The sequence below is a fragment of the Colletotrichum jinshuiense genome, chromosome 1 (assembly GCF_051148585.1).
Source record: "Colletotrichum jinshuiense chromosome 1, complete sequence".
NCBI lineage: Eukaryota > Fungi > Ascomycota > Sordariomycetes > Glomerellales > Glomerellaceae > Colletotrichum > Colletotrichum jinshuiense.
Window position 1 is genome coordinate 2464569 of NC_139302.1, and position 22142 is coordinate 2486710.

A 22142-nucleotide genomic window follows, 5' to 3' on the forward strand; every position below is an offset into this window, starting at 1 on the left:
AAAGTTGTAGATTATAAGTAAATAAAGTAGGCGTATGTTTTATACTATTATTATACTATATTAACAGCCGTATTACCTAGAGAGATTATAACGTTAGTTGGCTTATAAGCAAGGCGCTAGCCTGTTTCTATATAAGGGAATAGATCTTTCCTTTACTACTAGTTAAATTCTTCTTCTTTTCTTTTTTAACTATAATAAATTAATTATACGTTACCCTAACTAATAGTTTATTCTATATATAGTTGCTATATATTATTACTTATCGTTCTAAATAAGTGTTTATTATTAATAGAGTTTATTTATAAATACCTTAAAAAACTATAATATTTAAGGCTGTTTAGACGGCAGCTTAAGCAGCTTAGCGGTATATATACTAAATACTATACCTATAGTACGTCTAGTCTCTTAAGACTAAAGGGGAGGAGTCTCCTAACAAGTCTGCTAGAGGCTAAAAGCCTTTAGTAGAAGGAACTTATAAGTATTATCCTTCTTTAACGATTATATATTCGTTTTAGCTGATATATTTATTATATAGCTCCTTATAAGAAATAAAAGCTCTTAAGGAGAAAAAGCCTTTAAACTCTTTATCGCCTAATATATTCCTTAATCTTAGGTCCCTTCTATTAGGCTGTTAGCTAACTTTATATAATATAGATAACAGGTTAGTAGTATCTCCTCTACTACTTCTACTTGATTTTATAAAGGTTTATAATAAGGAGTAGGCTTTACCTTTCTTTCTTAAGGGTGATAAGAGTAAAAGGGAGGAATATAAAGATATCTTTTATAAAACGCTAAAGCATTAAGGCGTTTAGGTAGAGGAGTCTCTTAAGGCTCCTTATAAGCGCTACCTTAAAAGCATGCTTTATAGGTCGTCTTAAGGTGTATACCTTCTAGAGAACAACTATAAGTACTACTACTACGTCTTAAGTTATATAATTTATTATCCCTTAGTAGGCTTAGTTGTTACTTTAGCCTTTATATTTCTAATAGCTTTAAGTAAGGAAGCACCTTATACTATAAGTTATATATAGTTTGCTATATATATAACTATACTAATAGATTTATAATAACTATTAAAGATAAAGAGGGACCTTTAGGCCCTCCTTTAGGCTATACTACCTCTTAAGTAGGAGGAAGGTAAAAAGGCGTAAAATAAAGAAGCTAAAGAAGAGGATGCTATTAGCCTTAATATAGCTATTACCTATTAGCTGTTAGTATCCTTTAACTTATCTATTAATATAGTCTTTAGTCCTACTACTATATATATATATAGATATATTAACAACTTTATTAGTAGTTTATTAATCTCTTTAGGTAATTATATTATATTAAGCAACCTTATTAATATATATATATAGTTACCCTTTTTACTAAAAATAAGAATAAATAGTTTTTAGTTTTTATTTGTTTTTAAATTACTATTTTAGCTTCTATTAGGGGTAACGTTAGGCTTTCTAGCTAGTAGGCTATTTTTTAATTAAACAACCTTTAGGCTTTTATTTACTATTCCTCCTATTATATTATCTTATATAATCTTCTAGGCTGCTTTATTATATACGTCTTAAAGGTTAAAAAGGGCTTTAAAGTATTTAAACTTTATATATAGTAAGTTCTTAGTAAGCCTGTTAGCTAGCATCTTATCTATTAGTATATATACTACTTTAAAGCTGCCTATTATATACTCTTAGTGTAACTATATATTCTAGATATTAACGTAGTAAAGTCGTATAGTAATTTATTCTTCTTCTCCTACTATAAGGCGGATTATTTACTAATTATTATAGTAGATCTTCTAGATGTCTTTAAGGTTAAGTATAATATCTCTAAATAGTTAGTTAAAAGCTATTATCTTCTTTATTATATATTTAAAAGCTAAGAGTTCTACTTTTATAGTTAACGTTATTATAATGTTTTATTATATAGCTTTCTACTAGATTACTTCTTTAAATAGAAGGATAATATATCTCTATAATAATCTCTATATCTCTTTATTATCTATAAATAAAGCGTTACTTATAATAAGTAGTATATATCTACCCCTTAAGCTGCTAAAATAGATTACTAAGTAATATATATAAAAAAGGTATCTTACTACCTATTTAGCAGCTTATATATAATACTTACTTAGGTTTATAAGGAACTTAAGAGAAGTAAGCAGGTAAATATAACGTTTATCTAGATTATTATTATTATATATAGGATAAATTTAATAATCTCCTAGTATAACTTAATATCTATTAGAGTTGCTAGTCCTTTATTTAGTATAAATTTAGCAACTAGAAGAGGTGTTACTAGTTAGATTCTATTATTAAAATTAAATTTTACTACTACCTATTTAATATACTAGTTATAGTAGAGGTATATCTTTTTTACTTTATAGTTTTAGATAATTCTTATTTCTAGATACTACTTAGCGTTGCCTTTATCCTTTATCTTATATATCTCTTTTAGCCTACTAATAAGCTTTTATCCCTTTATTACATCTAATCTATAGTATATTATAAGGATATTATTAATATAAAAGAGAATAAACGTTATTTAATCTATTAAGATAAAGATATAGAGGTCCTTCTTTAATAGTTGTAATTTAAGGCGGTTTAGTATACTAGAAAATTCTTTAAACTATAGTAGTAATATATCTTAAAGTCTATATAGTATATATATAAGTATAATATACTTTTCTAGTTAATAATATCTATCTAGTAGTTTATAGATTATTAGTTTACTAGATAGGTTTTATTCTATATTAAGGAATATATTTATAACGTTAAGTTGTTTAACTATAAAGTTAAATTAAGTAGTAATTATTATTACTATATAGAATATATATATAGCTAGGGTTACTATATAGGTCTTTTTAAAAGGATTCTTTAGTTAGAGATCCTCTTAAATATAAATCTTTACTTTACACTATATAAGATATCCATCTTAATCCTATTTATATAAGAATACCTATTTTAGTAGGAGAGGCCTTACACCTAAAACGTTAGTTTTATTAATAATTATCTAGATATTAAGTCTTTTAAGTTTATTAATCTCCTGCTTAGTAGTATAATAGAATATCTCCTAAAGGTTAAGAGGTAGTTTGTTAAGTTTTTTCTAGAATTAAGGCGCCTTTATAAGATTATCTTAATAGTATTATTCGTTTAGTTGTAAGTAAGGTAACTAGTAGTTTACTACTTTATATAAAGTAGTATAAAACACTATATATAATATAATATACCTATATAAGGCTTTATTAGTTACCTTCTATTAATTAGGTAGAAAGGTGTTAAAGAAGTCGTCTTATTATTATAGTCGTCTTTTATAAAAGGATGAAAAGAAGGCCTACCTAAAGGAATCCCCTATAGCTCTAGAGTTATTACTTCCTCTCTTATATCTAGAAGTTGTATATATAATTATCCCTATATATTACTTAAGTAGTTATTTAATCTATTAGCTTATTCTTATAGTTAGTTAGCTGTAGTCTAAGTATATATACTATAGATTAAACCTTAATTCTAGTAGTAGCCTTATGCTTATATTATATAGCTATATAAGTTTATATAAGGCTAGCCTAGCTAGATTAGGTTGTTAGAAGTAACCTATATTATCAACCGGTTTAATCTATATATATATTACGTCTCTAGCCTTTAATTTAAAGCAGCCTATAGCTAGTATATTATTACAGCTGTTGTTATCCCTTTATATATAAAGTCTTACTACCTGCCTACTAGTGTAGTTAGGTACTTTATTTAAAAGGTTGCTTTTAATTAGTAGAGCTAGAAGGTATACTTCCTTTAAGGCTGGTGTTAATTTAGAAGTTAAAACCTATTACTACCCTTATATAGTATTACTATTATTAACAGGCTTAACATCTTAAGTTGTCTTCTCTATTTATTACTAGTAAAGGTCTTTTATTTATTATAAAGTTAGTATTATTATTAGGGTTATATCTATTATATTAATTAATCTAAGTATATTTATAAATAAATCCTATATATACTTATCGTCTTTAATAATATTTACAACCTATATTACCTTAGTTGGTTTTAATGCTTCTTTAATGTTGTTTATAAAGTAGAACTTTATTTTATTAAAGTATATATTTCTTATAATAATAATCTACTATAGTAAGGAGATTTAGATCCTATAGAGGTTATATACGTTTTATATATATCCTACTAGATATTTAATATACCCTTAAGGTTTAACCTTAAACTATCTTTATTTAATACCTTTTTTATAGTTACCTATTAAGAGATAGACTTAGTAGCTATATATATATATCTAGCCCTAATATAGATATAGATTATATATAAAAGCTTCTATATATACTAGTACCTACTAGTAAAAATATTATTTAAACTATACTTCTTCTTTCTTAATTAACGTAATCTACCTATTATACTATAATAGGCTTATATTATATATATAGATCTTTACTAACGCTACTTTAGGCTAAAGATCTTTTAGTAGGCTAGATAATAAAAGTATTTTTATTACCTTTATAATAATTTTCTAGCCTATACGTTTACTACTACCTACTAGTTCTTTTATATTTATAGGTAGCAGCTTAAGATTAATATCTAGTTTATTTATCTAGTATTTATATTTAGTACTACCCTTAATACCTATTACTATAGTCTTATTATCTTGCTTAATCTTATAGATCTTTACGTTATATTATTAACTAACCTATGCTTTAAAGTATTTAATTATAGGAAATACTTTATTATATATCTTAATAAGTAGAGACGTTTTAAAGATTTAGCTAGTATATTTATCCTATATAATTAACAGCTAGTATAATCTATTATAGGCGTATAGGAAATTAAAGAGATCTTATAAGATTCTATAGTATAACCTTATTAATTACTATTCTAATATATATTATAAGATTACCTTACTTATATATATAATTATATAGTGTTTATATTTAATACAACTTAGTCTCTTAATTTTTACCCCTTAAGTATTATATAGAAGATAAGTAAAAGCTTTAGGCTTAAGATATCCTATTTAGAGGTGTTAGAAATATCTATTATCCTCTTAAGCCTTTAGTATATATTAAGTTGGTTTAAAGTTTATTATAAAAACTATAGTAGCTATAAATACAGCTAGATTAACAGGTGGTTTATTAAGTATATTTAGAGGATCTAGATATAGTTAAATAGGTTTATATTTAAGAAAAATAAGGTTTCCCTCTCTAGCTAGTTTTTTTACTACCTAGCTCTTTTTATATATTTTAAACTAAAGCGTATAATTAAGCCTAGTATACTAAATCTTTAATTTATATAAGAGACCCTCTAACACTATATTAATATAAAATCTAGAAATAAAGGTAATATCTTTTAATATAAGGTTAATAGTTAATAAACTATTAATTTTATCTATAAGGTTTTTTATAACTTATATTCTATATCCTTCTACTATATATAATATAATACCTAACTTAATTCTACTGCTATCTATATAGGGTCTAAATAAGCTAGGCTTAAAGAAGGCTTTATTATTTATAATATAAGCTCTTTTATAGTTATCTAAAACTATATTATTACTAAGAGGATAAAGGCTAAATACTAGAGATATAAATACGCTAAGAGATAAGTTAGAAGAAAAAGGTAGGTTGTTATAATATAAAGATAAGTCTATTATAACTATAACTATCCTGTTTAGTAGGAATTCTATATTAACTAACTTATCGTCTTTCTTCTTCTTTATTTAGCCCTTCTTTTTTATCTTTATATAAAAGGATACCTATTTATCTATTAAGATCTTCTTCTTAATAGCGTTGTAGGCTTTATTAGAGAGCTTGCCTTTATACGCCTTTAATTTACTATAAAAGGTAAACTTAATAAACCTATAGTTAACTAGCTTCTAGATGTAATTAGGTTGTTTATATAAGTATTTATTATAGTTAATAGTTCTTAATTTAAGACGTCTATTAAGCGTTATATATATTTTAGTTGCTTTATATAACTTTAGTAGGTTTATATATAGTAGATCTTTAAGTAGGTCTTTATACTACTTTAAGGTTAACGTTAGTCTCCTAACTTATTTCTACTTAGTAATATCGTTTAGCTTAGCTGTTACCTAAAATAAGGCGATTTATAGTTTTACTATATATAAAAAGGTCTTAATAGTAAGCGTTTTATATACTTTAGTAATACTATAAGATTTAGCCTATAAGAAGGCGTTATATTATTTTAACAACTAAGTTAATAGGTTAATACTAGATAAGGCCTTTATAGTAGTTTTATTATATCTTTTTTTTATAAGTTTGTTTAATATATTACTAGTTGATATAAATCTTATTTAAAGTAGTTTAACGGTTTTATAAATATTTAGATCTTTAAGGTTGTTAAAAAGCTTTAAATAAACTATTTCTATAATATCTAATAAGACTATTACTTAAATCTAAAGTAAGATTAAATTATATACTTTTTAACGCTTATAAAGCTTAGTTTTATTATTTTATAACTATTAGATATATAAGATAAATATATCTTTAACGCCTTTATTTTATATAGTAAGAGGTATTAGTTTCTAAAGAAGTTTTTATCCTATAAGTTTATTTATAATAGTAGATAAAGTAAAAGCCTAGTGTACTTAGAGTTATATAAAGTAATCCCTTTCTAGCTTTATATTCCGTTCTAAAACGTAGGCCTCTAGAGAGATACTCTCTATAAATTCTAAAAGAATAATAATGCCGTCTAGGTTAATATATTTCTAGACTTTCTGTTTATATATAGTAAATCTTAACGCGTTATACTATAGTTGTTAATCTTTATATATTAAGAGGGGTCCTTATAACCTTATTATAGTAGGTAATCTAATATTTATATAAGATGATATTCTAGGCTGGCCTTTTATATAAAAAGATTATTAAAAAGGATAAAGGTAAGAAAGGCGGCATTAGGTAATATACTGCTTTACAGTAGATAGGGTATTATCGCTTATAAATAAGCTAGAGCTAGGCTTATAACTATTATAAAGCAGGATTACTATAGCGGAAGTAATTTAAGGTTGAAAGTAGCTTGATTTATCTAAACTAGGTGGGCTGCGCGAAGCTGGCTTATATACGCCTGTCACGACGGCGAATTCTATACTAGTTGACACACAGCTGTATTGCCTAATTGCGAAAACTTCAAGGTGAAGAAGAGAGAAATCTATCTACAAGGCTGGGCTGGCCGGCAAGGCTTTAGTGGCGAGGCGCCACAGGCCTACATCACGTGACCCCCGGGTCCACCAGCCATATTCAGCCACTGTGGCCCACTTGTCCGCCACAACCTCATGCCGCGCTGTGGCTGCCACGCCGCGCCGTGACACGCCGGCTTCGCGTGGGGCGACCGCCAACTTCACGTGGGCCGGCCGGCCGCCCGGGCGGGCGGTCTGCCGGGGCAGAATAATGCAACGGGATCTCACGCTGCGTTGCAATAGTTTTTAATAGCTTAAAGCCTATTATAAAATAATTTCTTTAATAAGAAGTAACTAGTTATTAAGAAAGTAGTAATATTAAATAAAGAAGGAGATATATTAATACCAGCTTTAAGTGGTATATTAATATTAAATAATAATAGATTAAAAAAAGCTTTAAAAATATAAATTTAACTATTAAAGATAGATATCTTAAAGTTAATAGTAAGATAAATAATAGATAGCTAAAGCTATTATAGTAATAAGTTTATAATAGTTTAAAAAATAAATATAAAACCTAATTAAACTAAAGAAATATTATCTTTATTTAAAGATTATAAATCTATTAATAAAGGTTTATATTTTTATTAATAAGTATACTAATAAAAGGTAGATTAAAGTTATTTATATATATAAGGCAGTTAAATTATTACTTCTTTTAGCTATTAATAAAGTAGAAGCTAATAATAATAATTTTAAAAACTATAAAGACTACTAATAAAAGGCTATTAAAATATATATACTAAAGTATATTTTATTATTAAACGCTTAATAATATATTAAAGTTATATACTATAAATAAAAATACAATAGAAGTTAAAATAGTTATAAAAATAATAAAGGTAGTAGTTATAAAGTAAAAGGTAAAAAAGTATTAAGTAAAAAAGGCGTTTATATAAATAATTAGTAAGGGGTTATAAGGGATAGGCTCTTCTTTTTTTTCTTCTACTTCCTTTAACTTAAAAGGTCTAATTCCCTTTAGAGAACTTAAGTTAAAGCTATAGTTAGTAAAAGGGTTTTTATTATTAACGTTACTATTAGTAATAATAATAGAAAACTAAAGACTAATAAGAGACTTATAATAGTAACGCTTTAGTAAAGGTCTAGTAATAATATTATTAGTATAAATATACTTAAGACCTTTACCTTTAATAGGCGTCTTAATATTACTACTATAGCTAATAGGATGACTACTAATAATTATAATTATATAGTTTAATATAAGGTTATTAATATAGTTAGTAAGCAAGTAGTAGTAAGGTAATAAAAGATAAAAAAACTTCTTTATATTACCTTTTTAAGTAAAAGACTTAACTTAAGTATTATAATAGTTATTAAAGGCGTTAATAACCTTTATAAGGTTAATAATAAGACTATTATTATAAAGGTATATAAGAAAGATAGCGTCTAGTTAATAAAAAACATCGTTATAGTTAATAATAATACTAGCCTATAAAGGTTAATAGTAAAATACTATAAAAGATATAACGATAAAGACTTATATTTTAAAGGATCTAAATAGTAGAATACTTATATAAGACACCTAACTCTTAAAAAAGAAGGGTATTACTATTTTTACCTTTTATAATTACTAAAAGGTTATAAATATAATTAGCTATATAAGTCTATCTTATATAAGCTAACTTAATAGTATAATAGATATATTAATATTAATAGTTAATATAAATATTATTATATATATTCTTTTAGAAGATTATAAAAAGATTTTAGTAGCTTAAGTAACACCTTAAAGTTTATAAGAAACCTATATATAATTAATATAAGCAGTAAAAGATTATAAAAGAGATAATAAAATTTAAAGTAAAATACTTCTTTTTATAAAGTTTATAAATAATATAGATAATAGTATAACTACTAGTAATATAATATATATTCTTAACGTTAAGGTGGAAATTACTAAAATAATAGATATAAGGTAGGTATTTATTAGTAAGGCTAGTAAAGCCTTTCTCTTTATTATATTTATACTTTAAAAGCATGTTAGTAATATAAATAATAATAGATATTATAATAAATAGGTAGTAAATAGAAGTAATAATAGAAAGAATAATAATATAAAGAAGAAAAAGATTAATAAAATCTTATAAAAAAGTAGGTAAAAGTAGAAGGTAAAAGAAAACAACTTAAAAAGAGTAAAATAGAGTTAATAAGGGATTATAAAAGGTTAAAAGAATTAAAATAAACATTATATAGTAATAAAAAAGAAGATAAAAGTAATAGCTAGTTAAAAGAGAAAAAGAGAGTATATATATAACAACTTAATATATCAACTAAACAACTAGCTAACAGTAGGCGGTTAGGGTATTTACTATATATTTACCGCTAGGTAAGTATAAGGCTGTCGCTAAAAGAAAGATAAATAATAATATTATTAGGAATATATATTTACCACCAGGTAGGTGTAAGACTAATAGTAAAAAGAGATAAAAATAATATTATTATTATTATAACTATAATAGGCTAAAATATATAAAGGCTATAGGAGTTCTACTTATTATATAAATAAAAACCTAAATATAAAATAAAATAAAAGTAATAATAAAGAAGATATAAAGACCTATTACTAAAGCGGTAGACTAATAGCAATATAAAGGACTATAAAGACGATAGATATAAAGGTTGTTATCTATAGGGACCTATATATAGGCTTAACGAACTAATTAAATAAGTTATATACAGCTTTAGGGACTAAGGCTAAAGGGGAGGAGAATAATTATAAGAAGTATAGGCGTACTAACACCTACTAGTAAATCTTTAGCGAAAGGTTAGCTGCCCCTACCTAAAAAAGGAAGATCTATAGCTATAAGGGTTATAATCTTTAAGCTTTACTCTTATAATATAGTAATACCTATTATCTACACCTATCCCTCTTACCTAATCTAAGCCTATAGCTAGACCTATTATATTTATAGATATATATAACTTTATTATTATTTAAAGTTTATAAATAAAGCTATTTATATATTAGTTAAGTTTACTAGAGGTTTATATTATAAATAGCTTTATAAAGCTTTCTAGAAGCTTTTTAGCTTTTATAGTATTAAATATTTATTAAGCCTACTTTAATACTATTATAAGGGATATAAAGTAGAATTTATAGATATATTTTATATAGTTAGATTTAATATAAATTACTACTTTAACCTATTATTAATTTACTTTTAAAGTTATTTAAACTAAATTAATTATAGGGTTTTAATAGCTTTAAGCTTAATAAGTAATACTTTTAGCTAATATTAAGAGGTTAAAGTTTTAATTTATTATAAAGTAAAAAACCTTATTAATATCTTTATATATAATATAGCTATATTATTAGAAGAAATAATATAATTTCAAGTTTTTTAATATAATAGTCTCTTTAATAGTTTAAAAAGACTTAAAAGGTTATTTAAAGTAGTATTTTAGTCTATAGTTAAAGTTACATAGAAGGATATAAAGTATACTAAGTATATTAATATAAAACTATTCTTTATTTAAATATCTACTTTATATTAGTCTATTTAAGTTATATATCTACTTTTACAACCTTATATTATATTTAAATATTTAAAGTATATAAGTATTAATATTATATTCTATCAGCTTTAAACTACTATAAAGCTATACTTACACTTAATAAAAAACACCTTTTATAAGGCTTTTTATAACTAAAAGAATTATAATAAAGGTTAAAGAACTAATATATTCAAGAAAATATATTATAGTATTTATAATAATTTTTAGTTTACTATAAATTCCTTAACAATTTTTATGTAGATAAAAGTAAATAAAAGAAATAAAATATAATATATTTTTATAGGCTTTTATATTTAAAGACTAGTTAAGTCTATAAAGTTAACTAAAGCTTTATACTACTTTATTTATATTTATTTAGTAGTAAGCTTTCTTTAAAAAAGTTAAATTTTATTTAAATATTAACCTTTATAATAGCTTTACTTTATTAAGCTAAATATAATCTTTACTTAATATACATTATTTCTCTTTTTTATTTTTTCCTTATTTTTTTTAGCTATAGTTTTTATATTTTAAGCCTTTTTATATAAGCTTTTAAAATATATTTAAATTCTTTATATTAAGGGAATTAATAAAGCGACATCTACCTTATAGCTACGTCTATATATATATATATCTAATTAGCTAAATTTCTTTAGTATATTTATCTAAAGGCGGTAAAAATAACTATACTAATATGCCTTTATATTATTATTTCTAGGTAATGCCTTAATTAAGATTTATTAAGGTTAACTTTAACCTATTTAGTAGCCTTTATTAATTTTAAATACGCAGCCTTTATAGCCTATTATAAAGTCTCTCTTTACAGCTACAAGATACTATTTCTATAGGCTAACACTTTATAGCTGTAAAGACCTACCTCTTCTACTATTACCTTTTATAGCTATAAAAAGCTACCTCTACTACTATTATAGTTAAAGCATATATTACCTATATTACTTACTAACTAATTACTTTTAATCAATATATATACTAAAACTACTTCTTATTATTACTAATTAATTATTTTTATTTATATTAACATCTTGAAATACTTAGTTGTAGTATACATCCACTTATATAGTATTTTAAAGTCTTTTTTATATTAAGTATATTAGACTAGCTTTTATTTATTACAAGAATATGCTTATATCTTAGCTTTAACTTAGCTGATTTATCTTTTATATAAGTTTAGCTATTATTAACTTATTTTAGCTTTCTAATAGGCAGCTTTACTTATATTTATTTAACGTTTAGTTAATATACCTTCTTTTAACTTATCTAGATATCTAGCTGTTATTAGGTATAACTAGCTATATTAGAACTAGTTATATTATATATTTTAGCCTCTTATTAAAAGATACTATAATCTTGAGATTAAAAATCTATTAATATAAATTTAAAAAAAAGATTTATATAAGTATTATCTTAAGTATATCTTCTATTTACTAAGAGTTGTTAAATCTATTATTCTTAAGTAGATCTTATAGTAGTAATAGATATTAAGCTTAATTAATATAATATAATTATTATAATACTTTTTAAGGGGGGGTAGAAATAGCCTTATACTAAAAGGTATTACTTTTTATATTAGTTAGTATTATATTATAATCAACTTAAGATACTTAAATGAAAATATATAAAAGATAAGGTTCTTATAAGCTAAAAGTATATTTAAAGTGTAACTTCTAGTTACTAATTATATTTTATATAATATTAACTAGTTAATATAGGTAACTAAAACTATTAAGAAGGTAGGTAGCCTTTAATATTAATATTACTTAACTTTATATTAAAAGTTATATAAATACTAAATTCTTAGTATTTTTAAATAAAATAATATACCTATTATACTTTTAAAGGTATATATATTATATAAGAGTATTAAAAAACTAAATACTACTTATTAACCTTTTATAAGGCTTAGTTTAAGCCTTTTTAAAAGTATATTTAATTTTAATAAAGATAATAAGCTTTTATATAATTAAAACCTTATAATAAAAATAACAAATTACTTTATCTACTAAAGTATTAATATATACTTAATCTTTATTACTAAAGTTAGTTATTAGTTATATTATTTAGTTAATATCTTTATAATTAAATCTATTATTATTACTATTATAGCTATAATCTTTAATCTATTTCTATTTAGCTTTAGTATAATATTAAAGTTAATATAATAGATGTAATATTATTATTAGACTTTAAAAACCTACTTTTTTAATATAGCTTTTATCTACTTATTATAGTTTATAGTAATAATAATAGATTAATAAATAAAGTATTATTTAACTAGTTAATAGATATTTATTAAAATAAATTAAAATCTATTTAGTTTATTATTATTAATAATTTTAAATACTATATTAAACATAAACTTACAGTAAATCTACCTAATAACTTAAAATAATAAAAGGTTAAAGTAATTAATATTATCTATATTATTAAAGCTAAATACTCTAAGAAACTACTTTATATTTAAAGATAATAAAAAAAGGTTTATATAAAGTTAATAAAGTAATTAAGTTTTTATTTAGTCTATTTAATTATATATAAAATATTTTATTTATTAAACAACTTAATTAATATTATAGTTAATAATTCTTTATAGCTTTTATTGATTTATACAAGCTTTAACGTTATAAATATCTTATTAAGTAAATTTAAAGTTAGAAAACTACTTTTAAATAATAATATATATATTATATATTTAAATAGTAATCTTTTAGCTTTTAATTTTAATTATATCTTTAACTACCATAATAAGCTTATAACAAGAGATATATATAGACGTTTTAAAATTAAAGCTATAATTATATTAGTTATATTTTATCTTAAAGTGTTATTATAAAAGCTATCTTTTAAAGCTTTAGTAATAATTTATTATTAATAGTTATATTTTTAGAACCTATAGTTTAAATATTAATATTTTTTATAAGGTTTAGGTTTTTAAAACGGTTTTATTAAAAAGAATATTATATACGGTAACCTCTTTAAAGTATATATATATTATTTTAAAATATAAAGTTTATAAGTTTTTATAAATATATTAGTTTAGTTAAAAAGTAAATTAATAATAAGCCTTAAGTTGTTAGAAATTAATAAGTTTAAGATTTTTTAAAAAAAAAGGACTTATTACTAAAATATAAAATATAGCTATTATTAAAAAGAATACTAAAGATATTATTTAAAGGCTTTATTATAAAAGTAAATAAAGTAAAAGGCTATTAATAAATAAAAAGGTTTTAATAAAAAAAGATATTATTAAGTAAAAAGATAATAATAAAAAATAGTAAATAACGTTATATCTTTTATTATAAATAAACGTTTTTATTATATTTAAAAAGTATATATATTAGCCTTAAATTTATTATTAAATCTTTAAAACTAATTTTAAAATAATATTAAACTAGTTAAAAATAAGTTAAAACGGTTATTATTTTTTATTTTTTATAGATAATAAACTAGATATTAGTAATAGTTTAAAAAAGAGAATTAGTTAGATACCTTTTATTCTACTTAAAAAGTTATATAAAAGGTATAATCTATATTATTCCCTATATTATATAAATAATATATATTAATAGGATTTATCTTTTATTATTATCTTATATAAAATCTTTATAATAAAGTTATATTATCTTTATAGATTATTAGTATTATAGTATTAACTTAATATTATAAGTTTAGTTAAGGTTTACTTATATAAAAAGCTATATTAATAAGTAGATAATATAGAATTTATTTTAAGCTGCTACTTTAAGGTACATAGTATTAAAATAATATAATTAAAAAAAGAATAAATATATTAAAAAGAAGTAATAAAATAAATATATATTAAGAATAAAACTTTTAGTTAATTAGAAATATATATATCGATGCTATTATAAGGTAGATACTATTATATTAATTCTAGATGCCGCCTTATTAATTCTCTATCTTGAATATACTATTTAACTTATAACATACTTTTAAATATTTTAAAGCAAAAATATTTCAAATTAGATATAATATTATATATATAATATTTTATTAGCTTTTTTAAAGTCCTCTATAGATAAAAAAATCACTATTATAATATTTTAATTAGTTATAATTAAAATATAGACCTTTATATTAAGGTCTCTATTATCTTTATAAATATATTATAAAAGAAGGCTTTTTTTCCAGGTTTTTTAGCCTTTTTAAACCTATATATAATTATCTAAAGTTTTAGTTTATATATTTCTATTTTTTTAAAACGTTTATATTAGTTAAAACAGACTTAGAGTTACTTTCTACTTCTCTAGTTTAGTTACTATAATAAGTAGCTAGTTTCCCCTTAAATATCACCACGCTAGTAGTATATATAGGGAAGTTTACTAGATGAAGCTAACTTTAAAGTTATATAACGAGATATATAACTAGAGACTATTTACTACAGCCTATAAAGGGACAGCCAGCTAGTCTAGCTCCACTATAGAGAGTTTTCTCTTCTTTACCTTTAAGTCCTTAAAAATAGGTTAATATAGCAGCATTCCAACCTATTAAGATTTCAGCCTATAATATAAAAGCTTATACGCCTTTTTACTACTTAAAGGCTAAAAGCCTTATTTACTATCTTTATCATCTTCTTTAGTAATTAGTTTTAATATTATCTAGTATATCTTTTATTTTAATTAAACTCTCTTTTATATTATACTATAGTATTAATTTAAAGCTTATATTTACTAGAAGAGCTACTATAGGTATATAAAACTTTAAAAAATTAATAAAGTTAAATGTATTAAGTTTATTCTTAATTATTTAGAAGTAGTAATTAATACCCTTCTTTTTGTTATCTTTATATAGCTTTAAAAAGGCTATAATAAGCTCTATAGGTATTAGTATATACTCCCTTTAGGTAAATAATATTTTTACTTGTTTAAGATGTTTACTATATTTATTTAGTAGTTTTTAGTTAGTTATAAGGTTAAAAGTTATTACTTAGAGGTAATTAAAATCTTATTTAGGTTTATAAGGCTTTATAAAAACTTTATAGCCCTTTTATAGTTAGAGTTATTTAATATTGATTTTCTAGCGCTATGTACTATACTATAGTTATATAGTAAATATACTAAATTAGTAAGGTCTATTATATACTTGTCACGACGGCAAACTCTATCCTAAATGACACACAGCTGTATTGCCTAATTACAAAAACTTCTAAGGTAATGAAGTGAGAAATCTATCTATAAGGCTGGGCTGGCTAGCAAGGCTTTAGTGGTGAGGCGCCATATGCCTACATCACGTGAGCCACCTAGGTCCACTAGCTATTCCCAGCCACCGTGACCTACTTATACGCCACAACCCCATGCCGCGCTGTAGCTGAAGTGCTACGCCGTGACATACTTATAAAGGCTTACTAACTTTTAAAGTTAATTTTAAAGATAATAGTAAATTATTAAGTATTACTTTTTCTATACTAGTTATATAGATGCTGTATTAGTTTAAGTTTTATTTTTTATAAATGTTTTATTCTTTTAAATATATTAAAATTACTATACTTTTACTATCTTATATATTATAAGTTTTAATTTTATAATATTATAATATACAACTAGTAGCTAATAGAAATATTTTTAGTTTTTATAAGTTTACTTATAATTATAGGTTGAAAAAAGGTTAATACTTTAAAGTAATTTAAACTAGAAAGCTTTTTATATTTTATATATATTTTAGTAAGATCTTAGCCTAAAAATAAGTTTATTTATAAAATAAAAATAAATTACTACTAATATCTAGATTAATATACTTATAGATTTTAAGTTAAATAAAAAATAACTCTTAATATTTTCTATTATAGGTAGTAATTATTCTTTATTTTTAAGTAACCTGTTAAAAGGGTTTAAAGTCTTTTTAAGTTTATTTATTCTTAATCTACTTTTAAGTATTAAATATATATAAAAGTTGTTTTTCTAAATATTATTAATTTATAGAAAGTATTTCTTATACTTTATTTGATATTAGCTTTATATACCTTTCTTTAGTTAAGTAAATAGAAACCTACTTTATTATAGTTAAATATTTAATAATACTATTTCTACTAATAAAACATTAAATTTCATACTTTAATAATAGTTATAAGTAGTATAATCTATTATATTAAACTAAAATATTGAAATTTATTACATATAAAAAACATTAATTATTATATATTTAAGTAATTTAGAATGTAAATAAAGTTGTAAAAGTATATATACTTAATTTAGTATATAGTATTAATTTATATTTATAAGTATTTATTTAAAGCTATATAAAGTTCTTTTTAAAACTACTAATTATATTTATTTTATAGTATATAACTAACTTTACTATAAAATAATTACTTAACTATAATATATAACATCTAATTTTATAAAAATAGTAGGTTGTTTTATTAGAATATTCTATAAAGGGGCTATATTAGGTTGTTTTAAAACTATTATAACATAACTAATATACTTAAACCGTTTTTAATATTTAGTTTTAGATTTTAATATATATTCTTAATAAGATTATATAATATATAAGTATATTCTAAAAACTTAAATAATTTAATTTTCCTCTTTAATTATAAATAGGTTAATACAACTATACTATTAATAAACCTTACTTTTTTACTTTTAAAATAAGTTTATAATGTTATAGATTAAAGTTATATAGATTATAATAGTATAGGAAAATATAGTAAACTCTATAATATATCTATTTATAGTAAGCCCTATCTAACCCCCTTAATACTAACTATATATATATTTATATAGCTTATAATAATATTTAATAGATAGTATATTATTTAATTAATTAGTTGTTTTATATTAAATATACTATATAAATATAGACTTATATAATAGATGCCTTTTAAATATCTATTATATTATTATTTAGTACTATTTAAAGTATTTATTTATTTAATAATCTTTTTAAATATGATAAAATGTATAGTTAGGTTTTAATGTAATAGGTCTAGCTATAGGCTTAGATTAGGTAAGAAGATTAGATGTAGATAGTTAGGTATCGCTATATTATAAGACAAAAGCTTAAAGATCGTGACCCTTATAGCTATAGATCTTCCTTTTCTAGATATAGGTGGCCGACCTTTTACTTAAGATTCGCCGATAGGTGTTAGTACTCCCGTATTTCTTATATAGTAAATACGTTAATTAAAAGTAATTAGTTAGTAAGTAATATAAGTATTATATACTTTAACTATAATAGTAGTAGGGGTAGCTCTTTATAGCTATAGAAGGTAATAGTAGTAAAATTAGCTTTTTATAGGTATAAAAAGCAATAGTAAAGGAGATAGCTCTTTATAGCTATAAAAGGTAGGCCTTGCCTTTTATAGCTTTAAAAGGTTAGCCTATAGAAATAGTATCTTATATCTATAAAAGAGACTTTATAATAGGCTGTAAAGGCTATCTATATAAGATTAATAAAGGCTAATAGATAAGTTAAAGTTAACCTTAATAAATCTTAATTAAGGAATTACCTAGAAATAACGGTATAAGAAAATATTAGTATAGCTAGCTATCTTTACTATATTTAGGTAAATATACTAAAAAATTTAACTAATTAGAGATATATATATAGACGCCGCTATAAAGTAGATGCTACTATATTAATTTTAGATGCCGCTTTATTAATTCCCTTATAATAATAATAGTCTTACTATTAACTTTATAAAGGCTATTAACACCTTTAATAATTATTATAATACTTATATTAAGTTTTTACCTAAAAGGGTAATATAAAGGAGTTTTTATACCTCTTATCACCTTACTACTACTTATTTACTAATAGTATAAATAACTTTATATTAAATTATATAATCATAATTATTAGTAGTTATCTTATTAGTCTTTAGTCTTTTATTATTATCGTTAATAGTAATTTTAATAATAAAGACCTTTTTACTAATTATAGCTTTAACCTAGCTTTTATAATAGGGATTAAATTTTATAAATTAATAGAAATAAAACAAAAGTTTATCTTTTATAACCTTTTACTAGTTACTTATATAGCTACCCTTCTCACTTACTACTTATTTACTTCTTACTTTATAGCTACTATCTTTATTATTATTATAACGACTTTAACTTTAGTTATACCTTTATTTATAGCCTACTACTTTAATATATTACTAAACGTTTAATAGTAAAATATACTTTAGTTTATATACTTTAGTATATTTCTACTAGTAGCCTTTATAGTTTTTAAAGATATTATTATTAATACTACCTTTACTAACAGCTAAAAGAAGTAATACTTTAGCTGCTATATATATATTTATATATATTTAACTTTAACATACTTTCTATTAATATACTTAGTAATAAAAATATAACCTTTTACTAATAAATCTTTAATCTTTAGGTAAAAAGTAGTATTTTTTTTTAATTTAGTTAGGTTTTATATTTATTATTTAGGCTGCTATTAACTTATTAATATAATAGCTTTAGCTACTTATTATATATCTTACTATTAACTTTAAGACTTCTACTTTTAGTAGTTAAATTTATACTTTAAAAGCCTTTTTAATATCTTTATATTTAATATTAATATACTACTTAATGTTGATATTAAATACCTTCTTCTTTATTTAATATTACTACCTTTTTAGTAATTAATTACTATTTTTTAAAGAAACTATTTTATAACAAGCTTTAAGCTATAAAAGACTAATATATTACCTGCTTTATTATATTTAATATTATAAATAGTAGTAATATTATTAATATACTTATAGTTATACCTCTTTTTTATAGTTTTTATAGTTATTAACTTATTACCTAACGGTTTTATTTTTATAAAGACTACTTTTATTTATTTTATTTTTATAAAGTAAAGTTATTTTACTACTTATAGTTAGTTGGCTATTAGTTATACTATTATTATTAGTATAACTTTAGCTAAACTTATTAAAAAGATCTTTACTAAAGTTATTAAAAATCTTACTTTTAAGTCTATTAGAAAAGTTACTTTTTAAACTTTTATTAAAAAGCCTCCTTCTACTAATAGTAGCTATAGTCTTTATAGTAGCAGCTTTATATATTTTTATTATATATCCTTCTTATAAAACAATAAAAAAGATAAACTAATATAAATTAGGTTTTAGTTAGGTTTTTTTATTTTTATTTTTATTACAAGATATCCTTTTTTAAGGGTAGTTTTTTTTAAGCTATTACATCTTAATAATTATTTTAAATTTAAGCTTTAAGCTATTAGTTTTCTACTTTAAATATAAATATAAATTATTAAGTTATATCTTTTTTATATCTTTTTTTATTATAACCTCCTCTACTTTTTACTTTTTTAGTTCTTCTTTTAGTTTTAAAAGCTTTATTATTATATTAACGTTTATTTAGCTTTTATTTTATATTTTAAAAAAGCCAACTAGAAATATATTATATATCTACTTATATAGTTAATATATATATACTTAGTATACTTATATTATAATATATCTAGCTATAGCTACTCTAATAAATTATAATATTAAGGTTTTATTTTTAAGCCTAAAGTAAGTATTTTTATAGTTTATACCTTATATTATAATATTAAGCTTATAACCTTACTACCTTTTATTAAGATGCTTCTACCTACTAGTATACTTTAGTAATCTTTTAGATTTACTTTTTAGCCTTTATAACTATAACCTTATTTCTCTTTAGTATATATATTATATACTTTAAGTTATATTTAAATTATACTATTACTAAAGATATTTAAATTATATTATAGTAGCTATTATTATATTATATAAACTTTACCTCTAAGAGTTATAATACCTAATAATATAAAAGATTCTTTACTCTTCTTTTTATTTTTTAAAATAGAATATTTTATTATTTTAATAGTAAATATATTTAAAATTTGTTAGTTATTTACTAATAAATAAATACCCTTTTATATATATTAAAATATAAAGTATACATAGTAATATTTAGAAAACAGCTTTTTTATATAGTATTACTATATAAATTTATTTTTAACTACTTTAGTTCTTTTATTATATTACTAATAATAGTTTAATACTTTTAAATTATTTTTATATATTTTAAGCTTTATTTTAGTTTTATTTAATTTTACTATTTACTTCTTTTACTATATTATTAATAATATTATTATTATTAATATGTAATATCTATTTAATTATAAACTTATAATTATATATAGTATTAATTTAGATTTAATTATTGTTTAAACGATTTAAATAATAGCTTAAAAACCTTAAAAAGTAGTATTTATACTAGGTATTAATACTAATTTATTTAGAATACTCTAAACTTAGTTTAAATAAAGTAGATTTATCTAACTTACTATACTTATAATCTTTTAATAACTATAAAAAGTAGAAACAGTAAAACCTTGTTTATAACTTTCTTTAATACTATATTATTAACTTCTATAAATAAATATATTTATTAACTATAATACTACTTTTTTACTTACTAGAGTCTAATTGGTTTATATATCTTTATTAAAATAGGTTTATACTTAACTTTATAGACCTTTTTAATATACTTAATAGTTATTTTAATATCTATATGAAATATTATATCTAAAAGAGTAATATAGAAGAAGTTCTTTAAGTTTTTTCTTTTAATATTATTTATTTACTAATAGTGCTATTTATTTTATATAAAAGTATATAACTATGCTTCTTAAACTCTTCCTTATTTACTATAATAGTAATATAAAAATAGCATTTAAAGGTAAAAAGGAAATAAATATTTATATAATAATAATGTATTTAAGATTTTAGAGAAGAAGATATATATTATAATACTAAAATATATTTTCTTTTATAACAACTTAATAGTTATTTATATATAAAATTACTATCTAGTTGCTTATTTCCATCTCTAAAGATAATTCTTTATATACTTTTATAGTATATTATACTCTACTTATTATTTTCTTACTATATACTATATTAATATAGTATATAATGCTTGCTTATTAAGTATTTAATATATTTATATTTTGTAAATATATGTCTTTACTATACTTCTAGTAATTCTTTTTTATTATAATATTAATCCTTACTAAACAGTTATTACTTCTAAGATGTAAATAATATATATTTAGTAAAACTAGGTTTTATATCTATTATAAACTATTTACTTACTAGTGTAATAGTTTAAGTTAGTTGTTATTATATCTCCTATTAATTTAAAGTACCTTTCTTTAATTATTATGTTTATATTTAATATACTTTATAATACTTTAATTACTTCTAAAAGATATACTATAGACGTCTATAAAATAAATAGATTTATATAATTAGTATAACTATTTTTATATAGCAAAAATATTTATTTTAAAAGTATTTTAAAATAGCTAGTAAAATATTAAAAACTAATATTTTATTTCTTTTATTTACGTTAACTTTATTATAAAAATAGTAATATTAGTAGATTTATAAGTTATAGGCTATAAGCTAC